Genomic DNA, 19,022 nt, shown 5'->3' on the forward strand with positions numbered 1-19,022 from the left:
TCTTTGTTTAAAAATAACCAGTAAATCCTATTATTATCCTGCTACCCCCACTCTACCAAAACTCATGAAATTATATGATACATTTGGAGGAGGAAGATTTCTAATAGATCCTTTATACCCACCAACCAGACCAGTATAAGAAGCTGTATGATGTAAAGCCTCTTTAAATGGGTACAGACTACTTCCGTTTATTGTAATAAGTATCTCATGAATTTGACTTTACACTTTTGCATGGTATTGATAGATTTTGAAAGTTAATTACTTAACACAATTCTTATTAAAATTGTTCATTATACAACCTGAATGTCTCAAGGTAGCACATTAGTACAAAAAACGCTGTATGATGTATTATTGTAGCAGTCAGATGTTATTTTAACCAATGTACAGGTTTACCTTTAATTTAATTCTACAAACATAATCAAAATCATTTGTGAAAAAGACATTTAGTCATTTACTAAGGCAGATACAACCTGTGGAAGCACAGCTAAAAGCATACCATCACCCATTATAGAGTGACCCATTGTCTTTGTAACTGAGTAATCACAACTAAGTGCAATTTACTATAATGAAACTGTACACAGAAACTGTAAAGGCAAAGGTAATTTATTATGATGAAATGCTTCCAAAATGCCCAGTGTGCTTCAGCGTTTCTCCTTTTCTCCAGTCGTCGACAGGTCCTGTGTTTATTAGGTGATCTGTGATGTAGGAGATCCTGAGAATGGCTGCTGCTCCAAGGATGATTGGCAGGTGGCTTTTCCCAGGAACAGCGGGCTGGAGATGTAATGGTGGGATGGAGAAAATAAAGTGTAGGGGAATACAGAGTACAAACAACCATAAGAAACACACGGCCTATGGCCATATGTCCACAAGACAACCACCCGCCCAACCCGAGAGGGAGCCCACGAGGGACTAAGGGGGGCCCAACCCCTGTAAAAGGAGGTCCGCATAGGGGGGACAGACAGCGAGCCCCCCAGTCCCTCCCGCAAGCCCTCCACCGAGGGAAGCGGGTCCAGGGCCAAAGGGCCCCATCAACCGGGAACACTCCCCCGGCAGGACGGATCACCGCCCACTGTAGCGACCCGGCACGTCCCCCCCCTCCCCGACACTGCAGGATGATCTAAGGGAAACCCATACAAACAAAGTGCACCCCCCCCCACCACCCAGGAGCGGACCTGCGTCAACCGGGGAGCGGCAGACCCCCCGCCCAGCCCAGACCGAACCCTACAATTCGCCTAGAAGGGCTCAGAGCATCCCTAGATACCCCGGACCGCCTGCCAGGGCCCCACCACGGCGCAGCAGAGCCAAGGACCACCCAGCCCGCAGCCCACAAGAGGAGACGGCCCACACCGGCCAGGGCCGTCTTCTACCTGCCGGGACACCCCACACGCGCAGGGCCAGAGACAGAGAGTTAGGGGGGACCTCTCAGCCCCCACTGATTCCCCGTCCCATGTTAATGTGAAGTGTGCATGTACATGTGTGAGAGACTTGTGTGTTTATGTCTACAATACATTAAAATTAGTGGGTGCAGTTCGAGTATGAGGGCCCCACCACTGGCACATGGCAGAGTCCCCCATCCCCCTCCCTGCACCCCAAGGCCCTAATGTAGCATGGACTGTGTATATAACTAAAGTGCAAAAAGCAGGTGAACAGTCGAGGCACGGGCACCCCACCACTGGCAGACGGCAGAGCCCCACCTGCCTAAACCCACCTCCTCAGCCCTAGTGTCATGTGCTGTCTAATGTGCAAGTAAAACCTCCCCACTGCCCCTCAAAGCTCTAGTGTTGTATGAAATGTGGTGTCCGGCCCAGGAGAGCAATAAGGGCGAGCAGGAGTGGGCCCCCCCGGCACCGGGGCCAGATCCCCGACTGGCCCCGATTAGTCCTCATCCCCGACCCCACACAACCGGCAGGGGCGGCCAACCGAGGGGGTTCAGGGGCGCCACATTAACAATTATTAATAAACATTCCACTATACATCTCAAAATTTATCACACTTAATTCATTATCTTTGATACTGTTTCAAACATTTAATGTTCCCCAAACAGCAGCAGAAGAACAACAGCTTCATCTTCCTTGTATTTTGGCTCTTCTCTGTGTCAAGAGCTCTACAAGCTCAACTTTAATATTAATTTTCCACCACTTCTACATCTTCTATCTATACCAGACCCACATCTATCTCTACACCGCCAGTTTCCTCTCTGAAGAGTCTCAGAAACAATGCCAGCATTGCCTATCACTCTCACACCCTCCCCTCCCTTACACCAGTCCGTCACACCTCCCAGTCCCCCCATAACCTCCCCAGCCTGGACAGTGGGGGGTGTCGCTGGTGAGCACTCCTCCAAACCTTTCCTCTCTCCCCAGTCGATCACCTCGTCCCACAGGTCCCAGGCTCCCCAGTGCTGGTCGTTGGTCCAGGAAACAGCTTTCGGAATTTTCATTCTGGTTAACATAATTAACTAGCCGTCTGTGATACTCTCAAAGCCAAACTAGACACTGTGTATTTTCAACGTACTCCAGACATTTGCTAAATGCTATTCACCAAGAATGCCTATGGAAAGGGATGGAGCCTTCATTAGCTGCTCGTGGCATCGAGGCTACTCCGATAGAAGCGGCCAAATTGCTAAAACTGTTTCACAACCTATACAGTAACGCTGGCGAAATCAGGACGCTGCTTCGGTACGTTATAACATCGCCATGGTAATGAACCCAGCAAACGGTTAATCTTACTTCAACAACATGGGACATTTAAAAAGTAAACGTATAGGGGCTCTTTTCAGAATAACATCTTCAGATGAAACGCATTACGACAGACCGGATGAGTAAAACCAATCATATCAACCATAAGGCTTGTTGTTTTTAAGTTTAACACAATTATTTTCTCTTACAATTTAAATATAAACAATCACATTACGAAAAATGGCCACAGCATCTACAGTTTAAGCTACTAATTTTAAATATATTTCAATTATATTTTGCGGCAATATTTGCATGAACTATATCACGACATAAAATGAAATATAAAATTAACTATGCTAACAAAACATAATCTGAAGAAATAGCAAGAAACATACGAAGAGATGCTTCTCACCGCTGCGCCATCGCTCTGTCAGAAAGTTTATGTTCAAACTGCACTGATTTTGTTTCTATGGAAACCAGCGAAATTTTTCATTGGTCGAAAGGATGAAGATATGTACTGACGCCATTTTCAACGAATGAAAACGAGAATTAATTGTCAGGGCGGGACGAATTTGAAGGTGAACCAATCAATAGTAGTATGTTTAGCTCGTGCTTGTTTTGGCTGAGCGTGATTGGATTTGTTGATCTAACCGCCTTCAAGCCGTAAACCATGTATCTACTTGTCAATGGGAAACCACGCAGTTCTGTCTATAAATACTGACTGTAATTTTTTTATGACATTATGTCTTTGCTATGCAGTATTACGGTAATGCGTAATCCCGCGATGTTTGGGGTGCCCCGCTGTTTTTTTTCCATAGCTGGTGAACGCAATTAGCATTTTAGCCACGTTGGTAGGTCCGCTTTTGAGAAAGAACACTATAGTTCTTGTTATTCACATTCTGTGTCCTGGTGTTTTTAATTTCTCATAATGTGAACAAAGATATGTCATATACAAGTTTTTTGAGAGACTAAATTTTGGTTTGATTTATAATTTATTTAATGGTAAATAAAGTTCTTATATAGCCATTTTAGAATTAGTGCAGTCTTTCGTTTAGAATTAGCGCAATATTCTTAAAAACTGCATGTTCAAACCAAACGCCATGCCATAATAACTGCTTTACAGATATTTCATTCAGGAATCTATGGAGGGTATACTGTAGGTAGGCCTGTTTGTGTGTGTGTGTGCGCGCGTTTGGGTGGGTGGTTATGTACATAGTGCTATAAAAACATGTTATTTTGACTTTGTGGGGACATGTTTTCGGTCCCGAAAGTAAGAAGATACTGAATTTTATTAAATTCTTTGAATGCAGCCAAAGGAATAATTCAAAAAGTCTTGCATTTTATTTGGTTGCTTACTGTTACTGCTTGGTAACTACTGCAATGTTTAAGGTTGCCATAGTTAGGATTGGGGTTACGCCCATACAAATGAATGGAGAATCTCCACAAAGATTCAAATACCTAATCTGTGTGTGTGTGTGTGTGTGTGTGTGTGTGTGTGGAGTAGGTGTATATTACATTGTGGGGACCAAATGTCCCCCACAATGTGACAAAAACCCCGTTATTTTGATGTTTTGGGGGGCATTTTTAGGTACTCACAAAGATCTGTAAATACAGTCAAAAAACTAAAAATGCCAAAAGTCTTGTATTTGGTTTGGTTACATATGGTTAAGGTTAGGGGTTGGTAGGGGTTAAAGTTGTCATGTTGGGATTACAGTTTTCCCCATAGAAATGAATGGAGAGTCCCCACGAAGATATAATTACACAGCTGTGTGTGTGTGTGTGTGTTGTGTGTGGTATCAGATCAGTCCCTGAGAGTTCAGTAGTCAGGCGCCATGTTTCTGAGTCTGGTTGTGGAGGCCTGAATGCTTTTCCAGATGCCAGAGTGAAAAGATTATGTGAGGGGTGGGTGCGGTCATCCACAATGTTGGTGGCTTTGCGGATGGAGCGTGTGATGTGAATGTCCATGATGGAGGGGAGAGAGACTATAATAATCTTCTCAGCTATCCTCACTATCCGCTGGTCTTATGATCTGAGGCAAGGCAGTTCCCAAATCAGACCGTGATGCAGCTGCTCAGGATGCTCTCAGTAGTTCCCCAGTAAAATGTTGTGAGGATGGGAGATGGACTTTTCTCAGCTTCCGCTGAAAGTAGAGGTGCTGCTGTGCTTTCTTGACTATGGAGCCTGTTTTGAGACAAACTTGTGTGTTGTTTTTGTTTGTCACATAGTGTAAAAATTGCCTAAGGAATCAAAAATGTGGTTCCATGGGGTTCCAGACAGTGACCTTTTTTGGAGACAGTGAGACTAAATTTTATACCTAGGTGCACCAGTTATGACATTGGTCAGGTAGGCTGTGGTCTGTTAGTTGGTGACAAGTGGCTGGTGATCCATGCAACCCAAGCAGAAGTGAGCAGAACTTGTATCAGCCAAATAGACAGGAGAAAGCGGATTTTTCATTGGACTTCAGGACTCCTGAGTAACAGATAAAGACAGAGAAACAGCAAAGTTATGGAGAATCAGGAAGTAAGTGCCAGTCTGCGCAGATCTGAGGTCAGTGAGACATACATAAGGCTCCTCTGATGCTCCTCTTCATCCGCTGATGGGCCTCCAGGTGAGAATCACAAATCAAACATAATAACAACTGACACAAAGGCCTGAGGTCAGACCCTCTGTATGCAGCACACAGTGTGTCTGCAGTCTCACCCTCACATCGTGTATGATGACATTTCTGCTTTTTAGATTAAGTGCCTGTCTGAGAATAACTTCTGCATCATGCTAATTATTTAGCTGTTTCGTGCTCATGGGCAAAAGAAAAATGAGGATTAAGTTAAATATATCAGAAATAAATTTCTAATGTGGCTCAAGGCCACAGTGAAGTGGACCATCACATCAAGTAAGTACAAAACTGCCTTTACTAATACGCTAAGGGTTAAAACAACATATAAGATGTGCATAATCTGACAGTATATCAGCGTGAGAGCAAGGCTGGCCCTGGAAGTGGTGTGCATGCAATGGCAGAGCAAAGTTAGAGACACCCGCTAAAAACTTTCATTTCATCTCACTTGCTCCTTTCTTCTTTTTCCTTCTTTTTTTCCCTCCTAATCTGTCCATCCTCTTCGGCCAGCTCACCCACTGCAATACTTTACGGGTTAAAAATGAAATAAATAAATTTTTTAAATTTAAAAAATGAAATCGATCAACATGAGAGGCCTATACAGAGTTTATAGAACCCCTCATGGTAAAGCAAACATGTTTGTCACAGCAGTGCATTCAGACCATGATTCTGCTAAAGCTGCCGGACAGGACAAAGGGAAAAAAAAAGAAGAAGGTGGGGGTCAGTGCAGCAGTGGGTAGTTCAGGTCCAGAATGTAAAAATCCAGACCAAGATTTAGTTTCAACCAAACAGCTGAGTACTCTGTATCAGTGTCATTCTTAAAGTCGTGTTTCAACTTCTGGCAAAGTTCTCCCAGGAGCCTATCTCTGTTGTATGTACAGTCGGCATGTAATTCATTCCTGCCCAGATCCCTGACAAACAGTTGGAGGCAGAATTACTTGTTATCAGAGTATGTGAATTTTTACACACTCCTGCAGCTGTGACAGAATAAGATATTTCCTTTATACTGCTGCCACATAGTGGACACAAAGAAGACTGCAGTCAATTCTAAAATCAGTCGGTCAACATGCTACCACCACAGACTATAATCGGGAAGTGATCAAACTTCATGGAACAATATGAATATAAACAAACAGATGTAGTAAGTATATTGTGCAAAATGTATCTTCATCTTAACTACGCTGAATGGTGGAGTCCCAGAGTAAGTGATCCTCACCTGGAGGCCCATCAGTGAAGAAGAGGATGAAGAGGAGCATCAGAGGAGCCTTATGTGTGTATCGCTGACCTCAGATCTGTGGAGACTGACACTCACTTCCTGACTCTCCTTAACCTCACTGCCTCCCTTTTTGTGGGTTTTAAATGTTTAAAAATCATCCATCTATCTTTGATTTTCATAAACTGTTTGTGCACTGATGCATTTCCTGTCTATTTCTTGTCTGTAAAAAGGAAAACAGTTTGATGCTGCTGTTGTCCTGCTCTTACCAGGAATAAATATTTTGATTTCATCTAGAATCTTATCATTTTAGAAACATGATTTCATAGCAAAATTATTGATAGCTGGTCTTCACAGTGAATCATTCATGCTCACAGATTTTAAACTACAAACAAATTAATCAAATAAGTCTAGTTCTTTTCTAAACTGTTACTTCCTCATATTGCAAATGAGCAAAGAGCAGTGAAATCAGACTTATTCTGAAAAGCAGAAAAGTCGTCATACAGGATGTGAGTGTGAGACTCTGCAGAAACACTGTGTGCTATATACAGAGGGTCTGACCTCAGGCCTTTGTTTCAGTCTTTATTATGTTTTATACAGTTTTAAAATGTCACTGCAGTAGGTCCTTTTCATATGTGTGGATCAGCACAAATCAAGAGGTCCGTTAGGAAGGTGTCTGTATGACAGGGGTGGGGGTATCCTGGGGTGGGGGCAAAGTCAGGTAATTCACTTCATCTGGGTCTTATCAGCAGTCCTGTGTTTCTCTCAGCACCACAATGATGTTTCACACATAATGGGGTCCGTGGGCCTCCTCAGTTATATTCAGGCTTTCAAAGTTCTTCAATCATAAAAAGTCACATGGATCTGACACTGTTATATTAATTTGTTTAAATTCATTGAAAATACTATATATTACAGCTAGTATTTGGATCCGTCTGCTCTTTATCCGTTCCTCACTGGCATACCTGGGTGTCTGTGCAGTGCTTTCCGGAAGCATCAGAACCATTCATAAGGGAATCTATGTGTGGCTGCCCTCTAGTGGATACACAAAATTCGGCTACTTAAGTAGCTTGACTATATTTCCCTCCTAGTTTAGTTTAGTTCCTAATTTAATTTAACAGATGAAACTGAAGGCAGAGCTGGAAATTAGTTTAGTCATGACTTCAGAAGTTACGCTGACAAGGGATTCTGTACAATCAGAGATGAAGCTGCTGGATGGGCTGGTCATCGCCTGCTTTTTCTGACTGATGTAGGTCTGGATGTAAAGTTACAAACTGCTTAATGTGTATCAATCTGTTTTATAATGTTCACACAAAAAAGTGCTTTTAATGTGTCTGCACCTTGAATCTCCCACAATGTGCTTCTGCATTTGATATCTTCTTGACTTGGGGATAAAGAGATTTAACTGGATGGATTTTACTTTTGTGAAGCACTACAGTCCAAAGCTGAACTGATTGTTCAAAGCTTTTTGGTTTTTAAGCAAAACTACTTCATTTAATTTATCTGAAACCCACTTTGCGCCTTTCTAGACTCAACAAAGCATCATTGCCAACAAAATAAGTGAGTTACAGTTAAATCAGGTAAAGAAGTTTCATTTGGAATTTACTGATCCAGGTTTTCAGCACCACGGACAGCAACTAGACTTACTGTCATTTAATGGGAGTGAAAGCAGAAACCAATAGATCACACAGGGATATTTTCATTTGATGGTGTCTTTCTTTTTACTTTTGATATGCCGTCTTCCTCCTTAGCTGATATGTGAGGCTGCTGTCAGCTGAGACAAGCTGGTGTGATTTTACGCAGAGTGATAAGTGGGCGGTCCTGTTTTCGTGTGTTACATTTTCATTTGATGTTGGCCAATATGTATGTGGTACTGTTTCCTCCTTAACTGATATGCACAGGCCGTTGTTAGCAGAGACAAGCTGGTGTATTTGTACCGCAGATTGAAAAGTGGGCGTTCCTGATTACATCACTCTTTTAAAGAGTCCCTGATTGGTGGGCTCTGACGAGGAGGGGTGACCTAAAAACTCCAAACCATTTATCCATCCATCCATCCATCCATTTTCCAAACCGCTTATCCTACTGGGTCGTGGGGGGTCCGGAGCCTATCCCGGAAGCAATGGGCACGGGAACAACCCTGGATGGGGGGCCAGCCCATCGCAGCCAAACCATTTAAGTTTGCGAAATTCATTTTTAATAATTACCAATTTCAGAAAAATATGAAATGTTTTGTAAAGTATCAATTTATTAATCATGTATTTAAACAAATTATGACAAGTATAAAAGACACATACAAAACTGTACAAAAGTCTTGGGCTGTCGAAGAAAATGATGTTCAAATGATCTTTATCTTGGTCTAGAATTATAATATTTACATTTACATTTACAGGATTTGGCAGACGCCCTTAGCCAGAAATAATATTTCTGGCTAATAATATTATATAATATTATATAATATTTTGTCCGTCAAAGTGTGGCAGCCCAGTCATTTCAAAATCTCTTCTAAAGTTAGTAAAACATTTGCACCAACCATCCAATAGACCTATATATTTTCATAACACAACTCCTATGGCTAATAAATGCATCATTAACATTTGTTTAATTAAATTAATTATTTAAGTGAGCTGGTGGCGGAATTTAACAAATACATGGAATGGCTGGGGTGCCCCTGAGGAGAGGTTTAGGATCCAAAGCGTGATTCATCTAGCGATCCAACAAGGCATCAGTAACTTTATGGAGAAAAGAAGAAATTCTTGTTAGTTTTTATTGTGTCACTTTTAATTTGCATATATTTTTATGATAATTGTGTTTTTGTTCTGAGCAAATATACACAACCCAATTAAATAGCATTAAACGTTTTCTTTGATGGCCCAAGACTTTTGCATAGTACCATATTTTTTCAGAATCAAGAGACAATTTAATAAAAACCAGTCTTACCTTCACAAGATAACGATTATTAAACATTAACCAGCAGGTGGCAGCAAAGCACTTGTGAATAAGTGGCCAATACGTGGTTGTACAGGTTGCCAGCAGATAATCATCCCCTCTGTGTTTAACTGACTCTCATGCTATGACTGTACAGACTGAGCAGGGCCGAGTGAGAGAGGCCTCACTGCAGTTAGCATAACCGTTTATTTTACAGCTCGTCTGACTCATTCTACTCCACGAAGGTCATCTCCTCTGCCAGCTTCCTCTGATCCAGGGAGACCCTCTGCTTCTCTCTGATTGGTTCCCGCTTTCTACAGGAGGTCCAGTGCAGCTGAATGGTGATGATGGTGCAAATCAGGTAAAACACACCAGTCCCAGCTTTCAGTACAGCATCCAGAACCTGCTCCCACCTGTGAGACATATAATACACCAGTGTGTCTGTCAGTCACACATATCACATTTAAACCTGAAGAACAAAACAGTGAATCTATTCTGACTGAAGTAAGTAAGACTAAGAAAAGGTCACTCTTGAAACTGAAATATAAATTATGAAAGATATTCTACAGAGAAAATGATTAGATGGAGAACAATGAATTAGTGTTCACATCCCAGGGCACTGATAGTGAACAGGTGAGATAAATGATTTTATTAACATATTTTAATGTATCTATTGTATCAGGGTGGCATGGTGGTGCAGTGGTTTGCACTGTCGCCTCACTCCTCTGGCACGTGTACTCAAGTCTTCGCTGGAATTCCGTGTGTATGGAGTTTGCATGCTCCCCCTGTGTCATTGTGGGGTTTCCTCCAGGGACTCTGATTTCCCCCCACAGTCCAAAAACATGCTGAGGCTAATTGGAGTTGTCAAATTGCCGGTAGGTGTGCTTGTGCGAGGGAATGGAGTGTGAGCGTGTCCTGCAATGGGTTGGCACCCTGTCATGGGACGTTCCCTGCCTTGCGCCCATAGGGACCCTGAGTTAGACAAGCAGTTTCAGACAATGGATGGATGCAGCACTGGAACAGATATTACAGAGTACAACTGTAACACTGGTCTACGCTGCAATGAAAAACCACCTACAGACATGTTAGTCAGTCTGCACACCATTAGTAACAATTCATCCTCACAAAGATGAAAAAATGCCTGAATTATGTTGCAAGCTACATGGATTTGTCTGGATTTGTATACATAACAAGTGACTGGCTGTATGTCTGTGGAAAATGCTGTGATTTTTGTCATATTACAGACTGATCATAAACTAGAAGACACACATTCAATATTAAAGACACCAATTAGCCTGACTGTGCGTTTTTGGATTGTTGGAGGAAACCCACACAGCATGTGGAGAACATGCAAACTCCACACAGACAGAGCAGAAGCCAGATTCAAACCCCTAAACATGGAGGCGTGAAGCAACAGCGCCGCCTACTGGACCACCGTGCCACTATCATTGAAACAATAATCCCAATAAATAACTCTGTTTCACAACAGCTGATAAATAGGGGATTATCCCCACAAAGAAGCACAAACCCCTTCGTGAGTGAAACTGCTGGGTTGATTAGTATGTATCTATTTATATTCAAGCATAAATAATTCACAGGCAGATTTAAATCAATTACTTATGTTTAACAGTAATATGAACTGGAATCTGCAGGATTCCACAACCAGCCACCAATACCAGCCAGTGTCCTTCCTCTCCAGTGTCCTTCCTCTTCCTCTTCATTGTCACAATGAAGGTTTTATTTTCTGTGTCATTCCTGATCAGGACAGGCCTCCCATGCAAACTCACTGATCTCTCTGATGCACAGGAGCCCCCAATCTTACACCACATCCTTTGTCTTTTGTTGTTTCCATAGTAACACTGACACTGTCTCCATCCACACCCGTCACCTCCTGTTTGTCCACTGACAGCCCTGGAGGACTTCAACACACAGGTAAAACACTCAACGATTTCCACAGCAATGAAATGTTTATGAATATCAGCCCATTACAACATACATACTGTATGTAAATGTTTGGCCAACCCCTGACATTTTTTAACATATTGCTTATCATATTTAACCTCATGAAGTAGCCCGATTTAGCTGACACTGTTACTTCTTCCAAGTCTCGTTTATCATATTGAATTAAATTAAAATGCAGATTTTTTAAATATTAAAACATTTTTCCATCAGTGTTTGTGTTAAGGTCCTTCCTTTTTGACTCAGTGACATGTTACATACTGTGCATCTCATTGGCTACAGTCTGCAGTACAGACATCTTACCATCAGTGACTGACAGATTAACCTGATCAGAGAGGCTCCACTGATCTTCACACCACACCAGTACCGATCGGAATCCTCAGCTGTCAGATTGTTGATGGTCACAGTGAAGACTCGCTGGTCAGGATCATCTCTGACTCACACTTTACCCTCCTGTGGAGAGTCAGTGTGTACTATGGGAGTACATGACTTCACATTATACCCTCTGCACCAGTACGGGACTCCACTCCAACAACCGCTGCAAACACCGCGCCTCCCTGAGAGCCATCACCCATCAGCTCATCAGCCACTGCAACCAACTGCAAAGACCTCCCTCTTTCCTGCATCCAAGTAAACCAACTTCCTTTCCTTTCTAACAACCTAAACTGTCCTATTCACCTGCTATATTCCTTTAGGTTTATATTCCTACAAACTGCTTGCTTTGCAGTACAGTTTTTCCCTTTTTAGGTTAATCATTTTAAATCTGGTCACTGCATTTTCATGATTACATCGTTTGTGTCTTTTCCGTTATTTCATGTTTATTGTTTGTTAGGTATAATGTCTGTCTTATGTTAGTTGTAGGAATAAATGCATGTCTTTTTACACAACTTCAGCCTCCGTCATTGAGTGCTCACAATAGTCCCTGCCTCTGCGATCTGGCTACTACGCTCTGAAACCTCAAACTCGCCTGAAATATCGCGAGACTCTCTCTCATTGGCCGTGAGGGGAGCTTCGCTACCGATCGTTTACATTACCTGGTGACCCAGCTCGCTGGACGAGCCTACTAACCCAAGTTATTAAGCGATTCGGGTTATTAATGAATCCCATTTAAGTCTCACATTAACAGACTCACTGGGATTCGCATTTGAGTTTGGAGGAGCCGACCATTCGGCATAACAATTGGTTACTAATCAGCATCAAATAATAATTAATTAAAAGTTAATTAATTTCAAAACATATTGGTGGAGATATTAAAATATACCTGAGCTAATAATTCCTACAGCTGTCAGATTGTTGATGGTCACAGTGAAGACTTGCTGGTCAGGATCATCTCTGACTCACACTTTACCCTCCAGTGGAGAGTCAGTGTGTACTATGGGAGTACATGACCTCACATTATACCCTCTGAACCAGTATTTCACATGAGTTTTATATCTGTCACCATAGGAACATGGGATTGTTACAGATCATCCTCTCTGTACACAGGCCCATTTCACTGTAGACACACTGTCAGCACCTGTGGGGAAAATAATTAACTGAATAAGGATTTTCCATCTTATGACATCTCTAAGTAATTATGCTTGGTTTGTGTAATACTTAGATTAGGTCATGTGTAATTAACAGAACAGTGATGATGTATAAAAGTCAAAGGCCATCATTTTACTATAAGAACAAGGAAAACAAAACTAGTGTCTGATCTTGGGAAGGGCTTCAGCAGGATGTGGGATCGGGAATCTGAGCCTGGCAGTGTGTTCTAGGGTCTGAGAGGAAAACCAGGACCTTAAATCCCTAGCAAAAGGCCTAAATGAGGGTTTCCGGTAATGGCGGCTTGCTGAGAAGACGTGCCCACTTCTGCTCCGCTATGTTTCTGTAAAATCCTGAATAATACTCGTTTATTGGACGTTGAACAAGACCAGTAGTGATGCCTCTCTCGCAAAAGAAACTTGGTAAAAACATTAGTAGACCGACTCAGTCGAAATTGTCTAACTTCACTTCTAAGTCGAGCTCCGAGGCTAGCTGTGAAGCTAATGTTAGTGGTGAAGATAGCGAGAATAATACCAACACCTGTCAGGTGATGGAGGAGAAAATTGACAAGCCAAATGAGAGGGGAAAGACGGTCGAAAGCTTAGACGCAGTACTGGCGGCTATTGCAAACTTGAAATCGGATTTTTCCTCCAAACTGGACGGTATTTTGTCAGCAATAGAGACTGTGAGGAAGGATGTTAATGAGTGTGCTAAGCGGGTCGGTGAGGCGCAGGCCCGGATATCTGCAGCAGAAGATAGTATCACCACCTTGGAAGCAAAGGCACGGACTCTTGAAAATAACAACAAAGATCTCGAAGACAAAGTGCTGGATCTGGAGGCCAGATCGCGACCTTCTAACTTGAGACTTGTTAACCTGCCCGAGGGCGCGGAAGGAGAGGACGCGTGCGTCTTCTTGGAAAACTGGCTGCCGGAGGCTCTGAACTTGGCACCGCTACATACCGCTCTGACGCTGGAGAGAGCTCATCGGATCGGCCAGAAGAATACGTCAAACACCGCTGCACCGAGGACAATGATCATGAAGTTCCTAAATCACAAGGTTAAAATGACCGTGATAAGAGCTGCCAGGGCAAAGGGACAGATTCTTTTCAAGAACCGTCCGGTGAGATTTTATGAGGACCTGGCGACCGGTGTACACAGAAAACAGAAAGAGTTTAACGCCGTGAGACAACAGCTTCGCTCCATGGGGATCCGGTACGGCATGATTCCTCCCGCGCGACTGATAGTGACATACAACGGAAAGTCTCGCATCTTTAACCAGCCAGGTGAAGCGGAGAATTTTGTGAAGGCTCTGAGGTCAGAAAGTGGACTGGGTTGAGAATGTAATCATTGACATGCTGTGTGTTGGCATGAAGGAATAATTACTGAGCTTTAAGTTTTAAAAGAAGAGTGAAAGAGAAAGGCCAATTTGTTATATTTGTTTATCGGTCCAGAGGCTTACAGCTACTATTAGTAGCCTAATTTTCTTAATGTATCCAATAACGAGTTTTTCTGTTTATGTAGCGGGGTGGGGTAGGGGGGAAAGGTGTTTAGGCATAGTCGGTTGATCCTCACTTTTGGGTGGAACAACCTTTAGCTGTTAGACAGGTACCAGTATATATAGGGGGAGGGAAATGGGTACCAAAGTTCAAGTTAAAGGGGTATGTTCAATACTTATTGTTGTGGGTGTAGTTTTTGACATTCAGATGTTATTTGTTTCTCTATCCTTTAATATTTCAAATGTGTTGGGAAGCTCATTTAGTGCTGTGTGTTATGTCTGGTGGAATAAGAATTAAAATTTCTTCTTGGAACTGCAGAGGACTACAAAAACTGGAGAAGGTAAAACAAGTAATGACTAGGGTGAAATCTATGCACTCTGATATCATGCTACTTCAGGAAACACACCTGTTGTCTAGTCAAGAGGCGAAGATTAGGAGGAGGTGGCAGGGCAGTATATATTCTGCACCCTTCACCTCTCAGGCAAGAGGTGTTATGATTTTGATCCACAAATCTATACCATTCCATGTGACAAGGGTTATTAAAGACAAGGCGGGGAGATATATTATTTTACAGGGCACACTTATTACGGAAAAAATAATCCTGATAAATATCTATGCTCCAAACATTGACGACCCAAAGTTTTTTCATAATCTTTTTTTGACAGCATCATCTCTGTCTGGTAGCTTTATTATAGGAGGGGATTTTAATTGTACATTGAATCCAGAATTGGATAGGAGCTCAGGTATTGATTTCTCGCATCCTAAAAGTAGACAAACTATTCAACATTTTATGAAAGAACTTGATCTGAGGGATATTTGGAGGGATATGAACCCCAAGGTCTTAAAATACTCCTGCTACTCAAATACACTTTTTTTTTTTTTTTTTTTTTAGTTTCTGGCAATATGAGGTACAAAATAAAGGATTGTCACTACGATAGCATTTTAATATCTGACCATTCGCCAAACTCATTAATATATGAAGGTTTAAGACTAAAAAGAGATCCCCCTAGATGGAGATTTAAACAAAAATAGACAATCAAATAAATATTTATTTTGAAACTAATACGGATTAAACGTCACCCTGCACAAGGTGGGAAGCATTTAAGGCCTACGTAAGAGGTCAGATTATTAGTTTTACAAGTTATAGAGCAAACCAAACTTATAAGAAAACAAAAAAGTTGGAGGCGGAGATTGAGCTGCTTGAGGGAGAATACTTTCAAACCTTTTGTCCAAGAGTCCATCAAAACCTTTTATTACTAAGAACACAGTATAACGAACTTTCTGCTTCTAAAGCAGCCTCACATCTTTTGCGTCTTAAACAATCATTCTATGACCAAGGGGAAAAGCCCGGGAAATTATTAGCCTGGCGCCTCCGACAATTACAAAATGAGAAAAACATTACTTCAGTTGTAAACAGTGATGGACAGATCATTGTTGACCCTCTAGGAATTAATGAAACTTTTAAGTTTTTTTTTTTATGAAAAACTATACAGCTCAGACATAACACATATGGGACAAGAGCAAAATCTCTTCTTAGATACCCTTCAGATACCTAGCATTTCAGAACTAATAAGTGCAGACCTTAATACACCTATAACAAAGGAGGAAATATCTATAGCAATAGATCATTTGAAAACAGGTAAAACCCCAGGCCCAGATGGGCTGCCGACAGAAATTTATAGGAAATTTAAAACTAAATTGCTGTCCCCTCTTTTTGACATGTTCGCGGATTCATTTGAGAAGGGAATCCTTCCGGCTTCATTAAGAGGAGCTCTGATAACTTTACTACCCAAACCAGGTAAACCGTGCAATAAATGTGGAAACCTAAGACCAATAAGTCTTCTTAATGTGGATTTAAAGATACTTTGTAAAATTTTGGCTCGAAGACTGGAGAGATTCTTACCTGATCTAATTCCCTGTGACCAGAATGGGTTTATTGCAGGTAGACAGGGATTTCATAATGTGAGACGAGTGTTGGATATTCTTCATAATCAGGAAGGAAAAACAGACAATGCTTTACTATCACTGGATGCCAAAAAGGCCTTTGATAGAGTTGAGTGGCCCTACTTATTTGAAATATTAAAAAGATTTGGCTGTGGGGATAATTTCTGTCGGTGGATTAGACTTCTATATAATGAACCATATGCTGAAATACTGACAAATGGAATTATATCTAAACCATTTGAAATTAAACGGGGATGTAGGCAAGGGTGCCCTTTGTCCCCCTTATTGTTTATTTTAGCAATTGAACCGTTTGCCATTGCGGTGCGGTCTCATAAAAACATAACTGGTTTATCAGTAAATCAACAGGAACATAGAATTGCTTTATTTGCAGATGATGTCATCCTTTTTTTGGAAAAACTGAAAGATTCTATCCCAGCCTTGTTGGATTTATTACACACATTTGGACGGATATCAGGATATAAAGTGAACAAAGAAAAATCTTCATTAATGATACTTAACTCAGAAGAGAGAAGAAGTGCCGGAAATTCTTTCCAATTCAAAATGGTAGACTGTTTTACCTATCTCGGGATTAGGATAGTGCCATGTTTGAGAGACATTGTTGGAGCTAACTACACCCCTATGATAAATTCCATCATCTCATCTGTAGATAGATGGAAACCCTTGCCCTTGTCACTTATAGCAAGAATTAATGTTCTTAAACTAAACATAATGCCCAAACTTCTGTACTTGTTCCAGAACATTCCATTGTCACCTCCTGCTAATTTATTCTCACACCTGAAAAAAATGTTTGTACGTTTTTTGTGGAATAATAGACGACCGAGGCTGCGTTTATCACTCTTGTACTTACCGTATGAAAGAGGAGGCCTCAAATGTCCCAATCCACTTTGGTACTATTGGGCAGCTCAATTGAGGACTATGATGTATTATTTTACAGATAAATCCCTCCCGCCTTGGATGAATATTGAAAGCTGCTCGGTACCTCTTCCCCTTCCCCAATACCTATATTCAGCAAAAGTCAAAATGTTGAAAAAAAAGACAAAAAATCCTATAGTCAGAAATATGATTATAATCTGGTATCAGGTTAAGAAATATCTGGGTGAATCCACCTCTCTCGCACGCTTCAGCCCAATATGGGGTAATCATTTTTTCCCTCCAGGCAGAGCAGACCCTGGTTTTAGGAAGTGGGCTGACAAAGGTTTAAAGACAATAGGGGACCTCATGGGATCAGAGGATGAGACTTTGATGTCATTTGAGGAGTTGATTGCCAAGTATGATATTCCATGCAAACATCGATTTAAATATCTACAAATGAGAAACTTTATTGGATTATCTCAAAATCAATGCTTGTCAATCCCTCCGTTATCCACATTGGAAACAGAAATGAAAAAAGATTGCTTTGGAAAGGGAATAATCTCCAAACTATATAATATATTAGTAGAGGGTTCCCCTGAATCTTCTTTAGGGAAACTTAATGCCTGGAGGGAAGACTTACAGGAGGACTTATCCTCCGAAGACTGGGAGGAGGCATGTGCTGAAGCACAAACACAAACTACCAGTACCCGTCTTAAAGTACTGCAATATAATTGGCTAATGAGGACATATGTGACTCCAGAAAAGCTTAATAAGTATAATGGTGATAGCCCAGACTTGTGTTTCAGGTGTGGAGAGGAGAAAGGGACATTCTTCCACTGTATCTGGGAATGCAATAAAGTACAATTGTTTTGGAAAGAGATCAAACAAGCTCTGGATACTATATTGGGTATACAATTAGATCTTGACCCTAAACTATTTATTTTAGGTTTATATCCTGATGGACATCTTATGTCTAGAAAGATAATTACCGCCATGGACTTATGTCTACTATTAGCAAAAAGAGTCATAGCACTCTCATGGAGGAAGACCGGTAAACCAAAACTCATTAACTGGATAAAGGAACTGTCCACAACTTTACCTATGGAGAAAATTACTTACATTGTCAAGGGAAAACTGTCACTTTTTCAAAACATTTGGGGTCCCTTTATGCAATATATGGAAAATGTGGATCTTAGTAGTATTGTGAATGAGGCAGATGAGATGTAATTGATGTCGGCCCTCTGCAGCTTCCTAAACTAAATAAATTTGAGTTTGTAATTTTGAACAATACAGAACAGTACAATTGAGGTGGAGTTGAGCAACCCTTGGAAAATAGAGAAACTTATTTGTTGTTGGGGTTTTTTATTTATTTATTTATTTATTTATTTATTTTTTATGTTTTTTGGGGGTTTTTTTGGGCTTTGTGTTTTTCTTTTATTTGATTAAGTTATTATTTACAGGTCATATTTTGTACTTCCACCTAAATATTTTTCTATCATCTTTTAAATGTCTGATTTGCAAGGAAGGTTGATTGATTGTTATACAATAATTTAGTTGCCTTGGATGCTCCTTTCGATGTGGAAGCACTCAAACTTCTGTAATTTCTGTATTTTTTAAAATTTTAATAAAGATATTGTTGGAAAAAAAAAGGCCTAGATGAGGTGAATGAATGGGCTTGTCACTGTGTGGGATGGCCACACCCCTTCAGTACTATGGCCTTACTTGTAAACATATCCAGTCCTGTGATACAGGCCCTCTCATATTCCCTCTATACATGCTTCCTTTGCGCTCTATTTGTGAAC

Source organism: Brienomyrus brachyistius, unplaced genomic scaffold, assembly GCF_023856365.1.
Source record: "Brienomyrus brachyistius isolate T26 unplaced genomic scaffold, BBRACH_0.4 scaffold88, whole genome shotgun sequence".
In the NCBI taxonomy this organism is placed as follows: domain Eukaryota; kingdom Metazoa; phylum Chordata; class Actinopteri; order Osteoglossiformes; family Mormyridae; genus Brienomyrus; species Brienomyrus brachyistius.